Source organism: Lepus europaeus, chromosome 5 (assembly GCF_033115175.1).
Source record: "Lepus europaeus isolate LE1 chromosome 5, mLepTim1.pri, whole genome shotgun sequence".
Classification (NCBI taxonomy): domain Eukaryota; kingdom Metazoa; phylum Chordata; class Mammalia; order Lagomorpha; family Leporidae; genus Lepus; species Lepus europaeus.
Window position 1 is genome coordinate 154,818,438 of NC_084831.1, and position 17,162 is coordinate 154,835,599.

Sequence of the window (17,162 nt, forward strand, 5' to 3'; positions counted from 1 at the left end):
CTTGAGAAATAAAAATAAAAAGAGCAAGCTAGGCCCACAAGTCTCTCTGGTGTCCTGGCTTGCCACTTGCTCTCTCTCTCCACCAGGTCCCCAGTATGATGCCTTGGCCATTTGTAATGCAGCCATGGGAGCTCCCCAGGGTGCTGGTGCTACACTGTTTGGACCCTTGGTCACCAGAACTGTGCATCCAACAAACCTCTTTACTTCATCAAGTACCTAGTCTCAGGTGTTGTTTCATTACAGCAACAGAAAACAAACTCCTGCAGCAGATCTCAGGAATCCTAGAGAACAAGATACCAGTCCCCAAACCAGGGTCAGAGGCCTAAGCATACTCTCTGTATCTCTGGTTAGTACTATTCAGCCTTTCACAGCAGGAAGTAAAATGGCATCCACACAGTGGACAAATAAAGCCATTGTGAGTCAGCAGAACTCAAAGAGGCACCAACGTCAGGCTGGCAGAGGTGCAACTGCTTCTGGAGCTGAACTCCTAGGATGTAAAAGCAGGACCCAGCCTCCTGCTTATCCCCATTAGCCCAAGGCGTCCTTGGTCAAAAGGATTCACTTGCAGGAGTGATCCAGTCAGCCTAACAAGGTTCTAGTCACTGGACTCAAGGGGTCATTTTCTTCTCCAACAGATAAGAACCCTGAAGGCCAGTGTTGTCCTGGGGTGGTTTGTGTAGGGAAGTTTAGGTCTGGGCAGAATGCAGCTGCTACCTTCATGTAACCCCAGACCAAGTGGAGCCCACCTGGCTGCCACAAATTCCCTAAAGAACACAGCATCATTGACCAGTGAAAGGAAGGTCATGAACATTCCACTGACCAATGAGGAACTTGGACACCAGCTGATCACACACATTTCAGGCCCAATTCCAATCTATAAGAACCTTCACCCCTAACTCCTCGGGGACCCTAGAGAGGAAGCAATAGCTGCTTTGCAATAGACACGTACTTTTTTCCACCACCCCAGTGTCAGTGATCGGCTTTCTCAGGCAAGCAGACCCAGTTTGGGGGTTCTGCAGCAACTCCTCCAACTACCTTGGGGTGTTTGGCAACACTTCCCTATTGAAACACCAAACACTGTCTCATCCCCAAAGGTCATTCCCACAGCTTAATAAACAGTTACCTACTCTTTAGTAAAGAATGACAACTTGTTATCATTGAATTTTTCCCTTTTTAGTTTTTAAAATTTAGTTTTTAAAATTTCAAAGGATGTATTACAGGAAAAGCGAAAAGTCTCAAAGCAGGTTTCACACAGAAAAGCTTGCTCTCCCATAGCCTGCTACCAACCTAGCCATCTGCACACTTTTTTTCTCACACTTCCATTCAGTGCACTTGCAATGCAGTGGCAAGCACACAAAAATTACACCTGGTGAGATAATGAGTCTTACTGGAGACAGCACTGCCAGTCTTTAGAAATTAAGCATTTTAGAATATTAAGACTGGGCAATAACTAGAGAGGATACACTTGCTGAGCTTAATACGCAGGTGCCTACATGCGCATCATGGCCAGTTATGAAAATGGGGACCTGCAGTCTCTTTCTGGATTGACATTACTAAAGATACCAGCCCAAGGGCTGGCGCCGCGGCTCACTCTGTTAATCCTCCGCCTTGCGGCGCCAGCATCCCATGTGGGTGCCGGGTTCTAGTCCCGGCTGCTCCTCTTCCAGACCAGCTCTCTGCTGTGTCCTGGGAAGGCAGTGGAGAATGGCCCAAGTGCTTGGGCCCCTGCACCCGCATGGGAGACCAGGAGGAAGCACCTGGCTCCTGGCTTCAGATCGGTGCAGTGCCAGCTGTTGCAGCCATTTGGGGTATGAACCAACGGAAGGAAGACCTGTCTCTCTGCCTCTCTCTCTCTCTCTCACTGTCTATAACTCTGTCAAATAAATAAGTAAAAAAGAAAAAATAAATATTTTTTTGACAGGCAGAGTGGATAGTGAGAGAGAGAGACAGAGAGAAAGGTCTTCCTTTTTGCCGTTGGTTCACCCTCCAATGGCCGCTGCGGCCGGCGCATCTCGCTGATCCGAAGGCAGGAGCCAGGTGCTTCTCCTGGTCTCCCATGCGAGTGCAGGGCCCAAGGACTTGGGCCATCCTCCACTGCCTTCCCGGGCCATAGCAGAGAGCTGGCCTGGAAGAGGGGCAACCGGGACAGAATCCGGCACCCCAACTGGGACTAGAACCCGGTGTGCCGGCACCGCAAGGCGGAGGATTAGCCTGTTAAGCCACGGCACCGGCGAAAAAGAAAATTTTTAAAAAAGATACCAGCCCTCCTTCCCAGCTTTCCTGATGGGAAAAGAAATAGTCCAAGTCCTCACTAAGTTTAATATTGAAAAACTCCATAGTATAAAATGCTATTAGGAGATGATTTGGCTTCAGGCATCATTGCTTTTAAAAAGAGGAGATTACCAAATATATAAGGCAAAACCAGTTCTCCTGTACTTAAAGCCACTTAAGCAAGACCACTTGCATACACACAATACCTCTGCTAATTAGAAATGATTCTTGTTGATGTTTCAAAGGAAGTTCTACTGGAACTCAGTGGTAGTCATGACTTTTATTATTTATTTTATTTTTAAAATTGTATCAATATGACAAAGAGAGACAGAGACAGAGAAGCAGACAGTTCCTACTTGTTGCTTCACTCCCCAAATGCCTGCAGTGGCAGGGGCTAGGCTGGGGCTGAAGCCAGGACTTCAATCCAGATATGTCACACGGATGGCAAGGACTCAACCATTTAAGCTATCGGGTGCTGCTTCCCAGGGCCTACATGCGCAGGTAGCTGGGGTCAGAAATTTGAGTTCAGAATTGAATCCAAATACTTTGACGTGGGATGTGGACATTCTAACTGGTGTTTCGACACTAGGCTAAACATCTACCCACTGTCTTTATTTTCAACTCTTTTTTCCTAATGTCCCTTTGCCCTATTTTTCTAATTATTTATAGTTTCCTTTTTTTCTTCTCTGATATCTTTTTAAAGATGATTTATGTATTTATTTGAAAAGCAGAGTGATAGGGAGGGCCAGAGAGAGAGGCCTTCCATCTGTTGATTAAATGCAAAATGCCGATAACATCTAGGGCTGGGTGAGGCTGAAGCCAGGAGCCAGTAACCCCATCTTGTTCTCCTACATGGGTAGCAGGGACTCAAGAACTTGGGCCATTATCTGCTGCCTTCCATGTGCCTTAGCAGGAGGGTGGACTAGAAGCGGAGTAGCCAGAACTCAGACCTGCACTCTGGTATGGATGCAGGTGGTGCACATGGCAGCTTAACCCTCTCCTTCTGAAGTGAAGTGAAGGATCTTTGAATGCTGGAAGTGGTCAGTGTTGACTTTTTTTGCTGTTTTATTTTTTACCTAGACAACTTTTATTTAAGATATGCAAACTTCATGCATTTCATATATACAAATTTAGGAACATAATGATTTTTCCCACTGTACCCTCCTTCCCACCTACACTCCCATCCCTCGTTCTCCTCCCTCTCCTATTCCCATCCTTATTTTTTACTAAGATTTATTCTCAATTAACTTTATACAAATAAAACTAACCCTATGTTAAGTGAAGAGTTCAACAAATAGTATGAGGAGAAACAAAACACTGTGGAGACTAGGGCTGTTCAAAGTCATGGCATTTCAAAGTGTCAATTCCACTAATATATGCTACCTATTAGATTCTCTATTAGTTACCACAGATTAGGTAAGACCTATGGCATTTGTGTTTTGGGGACTGGCTTATTTCACTAAGTATAACGTTTTCCTGTTGTATCCATTTTGTTGCAAATGACAAGATTTTTTTTTACCACTGTGTAGTATTTATAATTTTTTTCTTTGCATTTTTATGTAGCTTAACTTATTAAAAAGTAATACATATTCATACTATAACATAGAAAGGATATAACCTTATTTTTATTTTTTGATAATACAGAGATATGCATAAACATATATGTATACATATAATTTATTTCTTTACACACATTGTAGAAGACTATAGTTTTATTATATAGTGGTTTGTATTATGATTGTCTTACTTTATTTAACTCTAGAATGTTACCTGGAGTTGTGTTCATTTCATGCATTCTATTGGTTACATAGTATTCGATTAAATACCTGCACACTGATTTTTTTAACCAGACTCATATTGATAAATATTCTGGTTCCTTCCAGACTTTTTGCTATAACAAATAAGACCTATATAAATAATTTCACATATGTGTAAGTATATCTGTAGAATAAATTCCTGGTAGTGGAACTGACAATCTCTATCTCATTGATTTTTAAAAATATTTTATAATTCAGTCTTGAGGCTGGTTCAGACCAACAACTTAGCTTGGTCTGTATAAAAGTTGCAACACTCTGCTGTGGCCAGGGAGTGCAGTGGAGGATGGCCCAAGTGCTTGGGCCCTGCACCCCATGGGAGACCAGGAGAAGCACTTGGCTCCTGCCATCGGATCAGCGCGGTGCGCCGGCCGCAGCGCGCCTACCGCAGCGGCCATTGGAGGGTGAACCAACGGCAAAAGGAAGACCTTTCTCTCTGTCTCTCTCTCTCTCACTGTCCACTCTGCCTGTCAAAAAAAAAAAAAAAAAAAAAAGTTGCAACAGTCAGTGTTCCCTGTGTCACACACCTCCTAGATTTCCAAATACTTGAGAATAGGGTCTGTCTACCTCTCCTGGTTCTTATCTCAGTGACTTACAGAGCAATGACAGTGAGTATCTTCCAACCACTTAATGCTAGGCTTCATCTCTAGGTTTTTCCTTTATCTTCTGGCCTGTGAAAGTCACCCATCCCCCATCTCATTAAGATGTCCCAGGCCTATGAAGAGAAGCATTTGCCATGAGTTGAACAACTATTTACTGATCCCAACTGGACGAAAACGTCAAATGTGTTTAGGACTGCATTTTATGGACACAACTGAGGTGCAAAAGGGAAGTGAAGCAGGAAGAAAACGGCGAGATGACAGGAGGGGAGGGGCCAGCTCCTGGTGACAGGTGAGTACGCTCCTCTCATTTTCTGGAGTACTTTTGATAATTTATGATGATATACATTACATCTGAAAAGCTACAGAGCACAGCACGTTATGACTATTGCTATTATATTACTAGCAAGCGACTTTTCACATGAATTGGATGCAAACAATTAAGTGCCAGGGACCTGTTTTGGAACTTTCCAAAAAGAAAAGGTTCACAAGAAGACAAGTTCAAAACTTCCCTCCAGGCCGGGTCATTTGGAAATTTCTAAAAAGCAAGAATATAGGAAATAAAGAAAGAAAAAAGTGCAAAAAATGATGAGGGGATAGAGGGAGGGTGGGGGAGGGGGGGAAGAAGGATGGACAGATGGGTAGGTGGGCCTGTTAAGGATAATCAGGATAGTCATAAGACTGTATGAAAGCTGTGGCCTGGGTAAATGTCTTCTTCAACGTCACAAGAATGTTGGTTACCCAATACTAACATCTAATAGAAAACTGCTTAATTATTTGTTATTAGAAATAGTTACTTGACAGAACAGGGTGCTAATCACATCAGGCCACACAGTTCTGCTCTTGCCCAGGTTTCAGACAATTTCCTTAAGGCTGCATATGCTTGTGCCCATCAATTTGGCATTGTTTAGCATGTTTCCTTGGGACATTTTAGCACCCTGCCTTTTGGTTCCTCTTCTCTTTGCTCCAAGGCTCTCTTGCCTATTCTTCTGCAATGATGGGGCACTTGCGGTCTAGAGGGGAGGATTTCACACTTGAAATGTGAAAAAGCAGACCTCTGCAAGCCATATATCTGTGTGCACACCAATGAGCAGCAAGCTCCCGAGCTGTTTCCCCCACAGCTGTACCCTTCCAGAGATATCCGGTCGGGTCAGGTCTGAGCCTGAAGAGCCAGAGGCAGGGTCAGACCACCTTCTGGAAACTATGGCACCTGGGGCGCATTATTTTCTCTTTTCAATCCTGATTCTCCCTTTGAAGTATTCTGTTTCTAGTTAAAGAATGATGGAGATACATCTGGGAAAACTAAATCAGAAATTAGAAGGTTGGAGGCAGGCATTTGGCCTAGCAAGTCAAGGCACCACTTGGGATCCTGGCATCCCACGTTATCAGAGGGCCTGGGGTGGAGACCTGGCTCTGTTCCTGATGTCAGCTTCCTGCTAATGCCTGTCCTGAGATGCAGCACATGATGGCTCAAGAAGCTGCAGTCTCTTCAACCTGTGTGGGAGACCTGGATGGAGTTCCTGGGTCCTGGCCTTGACCTGGCCCAGACCCCAACAGGTGGTGGCATTTGGGGGGTGAACCAGCAAGATGGAGATCTCTCTCTCTCTCAAATAAATAAAATAAACATTTAAAAAGTGAATTTATAGGATTGGAAAGCACTGAACAGTTAGGTTGATGAGCTGGGGGAGTTGAGCAATTTCACATAGTGTTAAGGCTCCTTGCAAACCTGCCCTGTGTAGGCACAGGGAAATCTCATTAAGTTGGACCCCACTAATTCATAGTCTGGACAGCACTGAATAAAAGAAAAGCATCGTTCAATCTGTGAACGAGGAATTTATGAAGTGAAATCATAGGTGAAATGCGATGTGATGATGGAAGCTTTTGCACTTCAAAAGGAAACACTTTCAAATAGTATTTAGAAAAACTCATTTACATGCAAACGATTGCCACACTGTGTTACAAAAAAAAAAAAAAAAAAACAAAAACTCTCCATAAAATCAGCTTCCTAAAAGACAACTACTTTGTAAGTTAGAACATTAATTTTCTCATTTTAAGGTCATGGGATATAATAAAACCCTCTTGACAACCGTGGTTAAGGACAATCATAAAGTAATCCAACTTAACGTGGGCTTTTCGGAAAAGCAGAAAGGGTTTCTTTGTGGGAATCCTCTCCTGTGGGCTGTTGGGAATCACACAGCTTTCCTTGTGTGCAACAAAGGAAGGGAGTCGCACTGTGGAGAGGCTGGGGACAAAGGAAGCCTCGTTCCTACCCTCAGGAACCTTACAGATAAGTGGGCAAGTGGGATTAGCCCGGCACCAAGAAGGAAAGGAGAAAAAAACACCAAGAGAAAGAAAAACCATTGAAAAAAATGACACTGTTCCCAGGGGAGGTCCGAGGGGAGGCCCTGCCTGCTGGGCGTCTGAGAGCATGAGCACTTGGCCACACCACCACTGTCACCACCACCAGATCCCTCAGTGCGTCACCCTGGCTGACAGGCACTTGTTGGGCCCCCTGTGGGTCCTTTTTCCTTTATGTAGGGCATTTCTCACCACAGAAAGGTCCGAGCCCCTCTGCGTAGGGGGAAGGTAGAAGGCACCACACTACAGCAACAGAGGCCCAGGGAGGCCTTCTGGGAAAATCAGACTTCCTACAGTTTCCCCACCGCTATCAGGCCTTGGGAACAATGAGAACAGGTGGCATACCTTCACTCCTCTCTTCTCAGACTCAAAACAAAAGCTTTAGAAACTGCTTCTTTAGTCAGACATGTTCCTGCAGGAAACACTAATAGCCACTGATTCTCTTCCCAGCCCAGTTGGTACAAGGGACACAAAAAAGACAAATGATCCATTCTTGTCTGCAAATTGCGCACGCACGCACGCACGCACACACACACACACACACACTACAGAACACCATTTTTCGATTTTTCTTTCTCATAGACAGGTGGTGCTACCTTTGAGGAGATGCAGGATTTCTACTCAGTGATTTGGAGTACTTTTACTTAATTAAGAACTATGTGAGAAAATGTGCAACACATTTCTCCAGTGTTCTTTTTACTTTCTTTGGCAACTCTGCCAGGTAGGGCTGCTGATGAGAAGCCAGGCTCCAAGGCGTTCAGTCACATTGTATTTGAACCCAGGGGGCCCTCATTCTTGGCTTTTCACCCAATCTTAGACTAAATCCTTAGAAATTATTTCTTTATCAAAAAGTATATTAGGGCTGGTGCCGTGGCTCAACAGGCTAATCCTCCGCCTTGTGGCGCCAGCACACCGGGTTCTAGACCCGGTCCGGGCACCGGATCCTGTCCCGGTTGCCCCTCTTCTAGGCCAGCTCTCTGCTGTGGCCCGGGAAGGCAGTGGAGGATGGCCCAAGTGCTTGGGCCCTGCACTTGCATGGGAGACCAGGAGAGGCACCTGGCTCCTGGCTTCGGATCAGCGCGGTGCGCCGGCCGCGGCAGCCATTGGAGGGTGAACCAACAGCAAAGGAAGACCTTTCTCTCTGTCTCTCTCTCTCTCTCTCACTGTCCACTCTGCCTGTCAAAAAAAAAAATATTATTTGAGGAGCCTGACATCATTTGCAAGCATGAAAACCTATAGAATGCCCAGAGCAGGGCCAGCACTGTGGTGTAACAGATTAAGCCTCTGCCTACAGAGCTGGCATTTCATATGGGCACTGGTTCAAGTCCTGGCTGCTCCACTTCCAATTCAGCTCCCTGCTAATGCTCCTGGGAAAGCAGCAGAAGATGGACCAAGTCCTTGGTCCTCTGTCAACCACATGGGAGACCTGGAAGAAGCTCCAGTCTCCTGGCTTAGGGCTGGTCCAACCCTGGACATTGCAGCCAGTGGATGGAAGATCTCTCTCTTTGTTTCTCCTCCTCTCTCTCTGCAATTCTGCCTTTTGAATAAATAAGTGAATCTTAAAAAAGAAAAAAAATGTAATGCCAGAGCAAGGGAAATAAACCTTGTAGGCATCTAAAATGCATACTTTATTATTTTTTTAAAACAAACCAAAATAAAGACAAATTATTTCACAATATGTACAGATATCTCAAATTATTTTTAGAGTTCATAGGGAAAGCAAAGGAATATAGAAAAGAGAGGTTCTCCTGTTTAGAGGGTGGCTTATTTTCTATTTGGTAAGCAAACCCAAATACACAGCAGGAAAAATAAAGACTATAGCAAACAGGGTGAAGCAGGGGATGTTGTACTGGCAAGAGAGACGCCATCTTATCCTAGGTACCAGATAAGCCTAGGCGCCATCTTGCAAGATGAGTTTCGTTTTCTTGGAGACAGGTTTTGGTGTCCTGGAATTGGGCCTGGTTTGCCAGAAGTCAGGTGATCTCTAGATGACCCAACCACAAGTGTTAACTCCACCCCCTACCCTAATGGAGTCTGCTGCTCCCACTTTCTTCTCTCTGCAAGGCTATAATAGGACCTGCTGCTCTCTTGTGCACGGAGAGACAGCCTATCGGCTCCTGACAGTAAAGCTTTGCTTTTCACTCCAGTGCTTTCGTGTGTGCTGTGGCAGCCTTTCGTTGGTGCCATGACTCGGACCCAGGTTCTCCTGGCAACCCTGCCCTGCAGGGGATCCTGGATTTCAGCCAACCACAGAATCCACACCCCACCCCTGGACCTACTTCCTCGCCACCAGATGCTGCGTGATCTCCATCCACACACCAGCCTTTCAAAATCCTGAGGTAAGGTGGAGAGAGTGGAGGATTCTCCCACTGAGACTTCTACCCTATTTCACCTCAAAGTTCTGGTACCAGGCGCCACAACCCCTATGGGCCTTTTGCCCTGGGCACCAGTGGGTGCAGGTGACAACCTCACCCTCTGCTCCCTTACTCTCATCGTCAGACTGATGATCTTGGGGACACCTACAGTCAGCAGACTTCTCAGGTCGCTACAGGAGTTTCCTTGTCCTACGTTCTGTTGGAATCTCCTCTCAGTTGTCTCCTGAGTAATCTCGTTCCTCTCCAATTGGCCCTGGATAGTAAACGCCATTGCCTCTTCTTTCTCTGCTGTCTGGAATGGCCCAGTCCAAATGGCCGCTTAATGGCACACTTGAACCCAACATTTGCTCAGGATCTCGACCATTCTGTGGGTGTTCAGGAAAGTGGAAGGAGATGCCCTATGTCCATGCCTTCTCCTATTTCCATTCTAAAGCTTCTCCAGCTCAGGGTCTCTTAGCTTCCACGGTTCCCGCTAAAGGTCCAGAACCCCCTTCTTCTACTTTTGATCTGCAGACGAGCCTCATCCTTAGCGCCCCCCAGACCCACCACAGGCACCAGCACAGCCTCCTCCCATTCAGGGATCTCAAAATGCACCATCAGCTCCTACTCCCACCACCCCTCTGGCACAACCCCTTCCCATTCATGGGATCTCAAAATGCGGCATCCAGTCCTGCTCTGCCTGTGCCCCACTGGGCCCCGACTTGAAAATCAGCTCCAACCTTCACCCCATTCCGTTTCTCTAAGGCAGTATACCATCCCTGCCTTGTTGTATCAGACCCCCGACTCCCCATCTCCTAATCCTAACCCGAGTCACTCTTGAAGGACAGCCAGGGAGACCCCCTCCCTGTTACCCCTAAGGAAGTGGGGGCAGCAGAGGGCATAGTCAGGGTCCATGTTCCTTTCTCAGTCAGCAATCTATCACAAATTGAAGAAAAAGTAAGTTTTTTCACCTCCAACCCCACCTCTTACATCAAAGAGTTTCAGTACCTAACCCAGTCCTATGATCTGACCTTCCGTGATATTTTTATGATGCTTTCTAATACCTTCCTCCCAGAGGAGCGAAGGCAAGTTTGGAAACAGCCTTGTCTCCATGCCGATGAGACCCATCAAACAGACCCGGCCCATCCCGTGGGTGCAGATGTGGTCCCGGAACAAGACCCCAGTGGGAATTATAATTCTCCTAATGGTGTCACTGTCAGAAATCATTTTATTACTTGTTTGCTGGCCGGACTCATAAAGTCCACCAGAAAGGATGTAAATTATGATAAATTGGGAGAGATTATTCAAGACAAAAAGGAAAATGTGCCTTGTACAGTGCCTTATGCAGACTCTCCTCCAATACACTAACCTAGACCCAGCGTCTCCTGGCGGTCGTAGCCGTCTTACGAGCCATTTCTTTGCCCATAGCATCCCAGCCATCAACGCAAAACTAAAACGCCTTGAAAGAGGCCCATGAACCCCCAGGCAGAGATTCTAGAGGTGGCCTTCAAGGTCTATAAAGGGAGGGACAGGAGAGCCCAGAAGGCCAGACGTCAAATGCTGGCCAAGGCCTTTCAACAACCTGCTGCCTCCGGTGGCCTAACTACCCTTCTTCGGGTACCTCCAAAGGATATAAGGAAATATGCAGACACTGTGCAGCCCCATACCCAGATACCCCAGACAACTCCTCTCCTACACATGTAGGAGACAGTGTCTTCCTCTCTTCTTTACATTCCTCTTTCCCCTCTAGTCCCAACAAGATACAGGCTAAATGGACTGGGCCTGATCGGTCATTCTAACTACTTCTACAGCAGCAGAACTTCAGGCAAGCCCCCAGCGGGTCCACTTCACTCACCTTAAGCACTGCCCCTGCCCCCTTACACCATTACTCCCACAGGGCCCCTCTTAACTATTACCACAACTGATCCTTATCTTCAGGACTGGCAAAACAGGGTTGAACGCTCAGTTTATATACTGGCTCCAATTAGGAGACCCACTTGGAACTATAAAGATCATCAGGGTTTACACTCAGCTCCTGACAGCCCCCATAGTTGATATAGTAAGGGAATCTTCTTAACACCTATCCCAGCTAATTAAACCTATGAAACCACCTCTAATGTGGCTACAGCTCACTAATCTATCACTTAGCTGGCCTCTTCTACCTTGCCTTCTGCCCTCTACAGACAAGACTGTTTTCTGTGCACCCCCTTCAGGAACTTCCCATTGCAGCCACTTTATTCATCAAACACCTGTACTCCCTTTGCTCAGAGGGTTGTCGGTCACCTTCCTTTACATTCAGGGGGACAAATGCAATGTGCTGGGTTACAAACGTGGCTGCAGAACATAATGAACTTCTACAACACAGCTTTCCTGTGTTACCAACATCACCGTCGATTCCACTACTTCCCTGTCTAGCCCACCTGGGGCCTCATTCCTTTGTAGTCATACTCTACACTCCTGCATCAACGACTCTCCTCCTGGCCTGTGTGTATTGGTGTTCGTCTCCCCTCACTTAATGCTTTAGGATCATTCAGAATTGGTTCTACAAACCCTCTACCTGCAGGAGACGAGCAGCCTTTCTCCTGGTTTGGGTTGGAACAGCTTCACAGCCCCCCTCTCCTCTGCAGTGACTTTAGGAGCAGCTTTGGGCCCCAATGTTATCTTGACCAACCAATTCCAAGAAAAACTCCAACAGTTACAAGAAGAGGTCACTAGGTCCATTGAGACCTCAGCCAACGCCTTCCAAATTCTCCAAAGTCAAATCACCTCACTAGCTGGCGTTCTACCAGAGAACAGAGAGGCTTTAGACCTTATAACAGCTGAAAAAGGGGGAGCCTGTATCCTTCTGGGAGAACAGTGTTACTATGTCAACCACTCAGGCCAGCTGGCACAGATCACCACACAGGGTCCAGCGACCCTCTCACTTCCTCTCCTCTATGGAGCCCTCTCATTACTTGGCTGATGCCCCTCCCAGGGCTACTTGCCACTATGCTCACCCTGGCTTCCACACTGCCTTGTCTGTTCAGGTGCTCACAGAAGTAATAGTGGAATAATCCAAAGTCCACCAGGCAGATGCTGTTGCAGGGATACACCCAGATCCCTACCCAAGAATGTCTTGAGAATCTGCCCCATGCCAGCAGGAAGTAGCTTCAGAGGATAAACTGCTGTCCTTGCACCCCTCCTGGGCTTCTTTGGGGGGCTGGTATAGTCCCATACAACACTTGCTTTATAAAAAACAAAAGGGGGGAATATTGGCAAGACTGACACCATCTTATCCTAGGTGCCATCTTGCAAGGTAAGTTTCAGTTGCTTAGAGATAGGTTTCGGTTTCCTGAAAATTGGGCCTGGTTGTCCAGAAATCGGGTAATGTCCAGATGACCCAACCACAAGTGTTAACTCCTCCCCCTACCTTAACGGAATCTGCTGCTCCCACTTCCTCTCTCTGCAAGGCTATCATGAACCTGTTATCTAACTGTGCACGGAGAGATGGCCTGTCGGCTCCCGACAATAAAGCTTTTCTTTTTACTCCAGTGTTTTGGTGTGTTCTGTGGGCAGCCTTTCATGTTGTGCTGGACATAAGAGCCAGAAACATTGGCTGGGTTTCTTTCTCTATTTCTTGCCAGCTATTCAGTCCTGGACAAATCATCTCACAACATCCAATGTGGCTGTAAAATCAAGATAATACTACCTTCTTTTCCTAGTTTATTGCTTTGTGGTGAGATTCAAATGAAATTGCATATATATACACATATGTGAGAATGTACTCATATATATGACTTTGAAGACAACATTTTCAAAATATAAGATATCATCATTTTTATACAAAACATGAGATCATTGGAAGCAGACTAGAGAAAATGAGGCAATTTAATCCATTGTTCTGTACTGTTTCCAGAAATAAAGGCATTTGCAATATGGTAGATCACAGGGATTTCCACAAAATAGGCAGACATCATTTGCAAAACAAATGAACCATGCTGCAGATAGGTGTGCTTGTACTTAAAATATTGATCTTGCCAGTATTTTATTTCACAATGGTCATGTTTCTCAAAGCTGTGCAGTGGAATTTCTTGGAGAGTTTGTTAAAGATATGGATTCCAAGGCATCTGCAGCCTTTCTCTGAAGGGTTGGATCCAAGCTGTTCCTTTTATATATGGCCCAAGCGATTTTTAAGAGCAAAGAGATTTAGGATTGAGTATGATATGAAACAATCCCCCAGATAAGTCAACTTGAGTTAGTAGGATATTACTCAAAGTAGAGTTTCACCTAACAAAATTGCTCTGGCTTATGAAGTATTTCTTATTATTTATGAGGACAAGATTAGATTTTGCATCCTTCATGAGCCACAAGTGCCTCAAAGGATAGACACCATGAGATCATCTCAGAGGACCTTAGGAGCGTCAGGACACCAATTTCCCTGTCATTTCTATGGATTTCTTTGGATTCTTCCTGCTGTTTTTCTCTTACAGTGAAGTTGCAACTTCCTCAGCACCCCTTGCAAGCTTTGTGTGTAGGCAATACTTCCTAACACGATCTCTATGAAGGCGCCCCCAACGCACAGGTAACAGCTTGTTTTGCTCCTCCATCATAATTAGTGCTAACTATTGGATTAACACTTGGTCTCTTCTTGGCGTATAGGGTATTGATTTGGGAGTTTAGGAAAACATAGCCATGTGTCTAATTATGTTTTCAACTGATGAATTTCTGACTGCTGTTTTTTTTTTTTTTACAGGAACAAATTACTCTTCTAAGTTTTATGCTATTTTTAATCAACATATAACAATTGTATATATTTATGGTATGTAAGGTAAGCATGAGGCTCAATGTGTGTTACTACTTCCCCTAAGGCATTGGAATTGGCTAATTTAATGACTTCACTTTGTTTTCACATAGAAATATGACACAAATTTAAAGAGCTCCACAAAAGCAACTGTGCCCCTAACAATACTGCAAACTGTGACTAGCCACATAGTTTAGTTGTAAACCCACTCCCACCACCATACACATGAACAGGGCTGAGTCATTGCAGATGAGACGAGGCAGCCACAGCTGAGCTCACAGAAGTTGAGTTCTACCCAGCTGTCTTGCATCTGATACTAATAGGAACCTAATGAGGTAGGTATTAACTCCCTAACCACTGCCTTGATACATGGTGCAAAGGAGACACAGGACTGTAGAGCAGATAATGTATGGTTATGTGGTTCGTGAATAATCAAGCTAGTGAGTTAAAATTGAGCTTTTATTTTGAAAAATTGCCCACAGTAGTAAGAAGCTGCTGAAATGCACCCAATCTTAGGAGATGGCACTGCAGACTATTTCTTTGCTCATTCAACCCATGTTTATGAGACACTTATAATGTTTTCCAGGCATTGAAAAATATATTAGGAATATAAACATTTGGCCGGCGCAGTGGCTTAACAGGCTAATCCTCCGCCTTGCAGCGCCGGCACACGGGGTTCTACTCCCGGTTGGGGCGCCGGATTCTATCCCGGTTGCCCCTCTTCCAGGCCAGCTCTCTGCTGTGGCCCGGGAGTGCAGTGGAGGATGGCCCAGGTCCTTGGGCCCTGCACCCACATGGGATACCAGGAGAAGCACCTGGCTCCTGGCTTCGGATCAGCGCAATATGCTGGCCGCAGCGGCCATTGGAGGGTGAACCAACGGCAAAAAGGAAGACCTTTCTCTCTGTCTCTCTCTCTCACTATCCACTCTGCCTGTCAAAAAATAAAATAAAATCTTTAAAAAAAGGAATATAAACATGAACAACATACTATGCAATAGAAATTAAAAAGCAATAACGATTCCCCTAAAATATAGTTGAAAAAATAAGGCTTTCATAAAATAAAGCCAATAGTTTCCCAGGGTGGAAATGAGCAAGTCTCTTTCACTGGTGTCTGTGGCATCTCCATGAGCATAATGAACTATTCTCTCCTGGACATTCCACTTGGAAAGCAGAAGTGGCAGTATCCCCACTCACTGGAGGGTGTGTACTTGGCTATCCTCCACCCTGCATCTATTGAATGTTCCCTTCAAATGCCTTGTGGGGTAGACGGCGAAGTAGATGCAGAAAGATGCCTGCAGCAGTTTGTGACCCAAGAGGCAGAAAAGGCTCTGACTTGTCCAAGCTTTGGTTCTTCTGACTGCTTAGAGAAAGGAGTCTTTTATCATTGTAGCTGACTTGACAGGACCCAAAGGGAGAGTCTAGATCATATGGCACTTCACCAACTGTCAGGCACCACTCAAGAGGACTCTAACTACTGCTGTCTAGCAGAACTTTAACAACCAACTGTGCAGGGCAGGACTCAGAAGTCTGGAAGGCTGAGAACGGGTGAACGGGCTCAGGTGTTTCTCTGGATTTGTCCTTGTTGTTCCAATCCCGTCCTCACCCTGCCCTCACCTGGATGCCTCATCTTCACCCCAGGAGTCCCCAGAGGGGGCATGCAGTGACTGTGGGATCTCACTAATCTGCCCGTTTGTAACTTCATGCTTCTACCACCCACAACCACCGCCCACTCTCACTGCCACATGTGTCTTGGTTTCAGTCACATGGGACTTCACACCTGTCCCCACCCTCTAGAACATCCCTCTTGACCATAGTCAGTGACCCAGAGGAAAACCCTTTTGATCAGTCGGTCCTTCCCAAGCTCCAGCAGGCTCCTGAACAGAAGGGTTGGTTGTGTCCTCATGGGTGATCCCTTAGCATTTCTACCAAAACCAGACATTTCCCTGTGTCTTACTATAAATGTCTATCTTTTATAGCCAGACAATGGCTGCCTTAAATGGAGGCACTGTCCTTTTTAACTACATATTCATGCACCCAGCCCAATTTCAAGGCTCATAGTGAGAAACCCTCAATAACCATTTGCTGAATGATAACTGGATTAATAGGGTTGTGCTAGACCTGTCCTTTAATACTTTCAGAACTTTATTCCTGAACATCCAGCTTTTCTACGAGTCCCTGTGGATCATATCAGCCTGTGAGAAAAAAGAGGCTACATGGGCATGATTTCTGAATGAAGTGTGGTCTCTCCAGAGTTCATCTGTTGGTGATTCCACGGGAAAAGCCGTGTAAAGATTTTGTTACACAGTCTGATAAAGCAACCAGGTTCCCAGGCTATGAGACACTCCTGCTCCCTATGCTAGTAAGGAAGAACTTACAATCAGACTTCATTTAGCTCTTGTGTAGTCTCTTCTACCTCTTTATCACCTAGGCATTTTATCACTTACAATCTACTAATCATCACTTTAGAATCTGATGATGTGACAGTGAACAAAATAGACAAGAATCCCTCATTAACCTCGAATTCTAGTGGCAGAGAGATACAGCTTAAGAGATAAATAATCAAAATAAAATATTTGGCAATTATCAGTCCTACAGAGAAAAAATAAAGGAAGAAAGGGAGACAAAGTGTTCAGGAAGTTAAAATTTTAGATACAATGGCTAAAGAGGAACTTTCTGAGACCTGAATAAAAATATGAGAAAAGCAAAGGACTCCAGTATGCAGCTAGCTCAGAGAGGAGCACTGTAGGCAGATAGGTGCCAGGCACAGGTGCTGGGGAGGAAGTGTAGCTGGTATGTCCAGGAAACTACCCAGGAGAGAGGGTGGCAGACGGGGCAAGACCAGTGAAGGCGGCATGGGACTCAGAGTCCGGGTCTTGAAGGAATCTAAGGCGTGGATGCGGGAATCGAAGGGTGGTCCTGCAGGAGTGCTGGGGGAAGGATCAATGACCCCAAAGGGCTTGGGAAGTAGGGGTGGGGCTGATGTTAG

At 45.6% G+C, this 17,162-nt stretch overlaps 1 protein-coding gene across 1 annotated transcript in view; it reads right to left on the bottom strand.

Annotated features, from left to right (window-relative positions):
* The window catches only part of PAPPA2 (pappalysin 2), a 275,884-nt gene that overhangs the window by 40,869 nt on the left and 217,853 nt on the right, over positions 1 to 17,162 (bottom strand). The window lies entirely within an intron of this gene.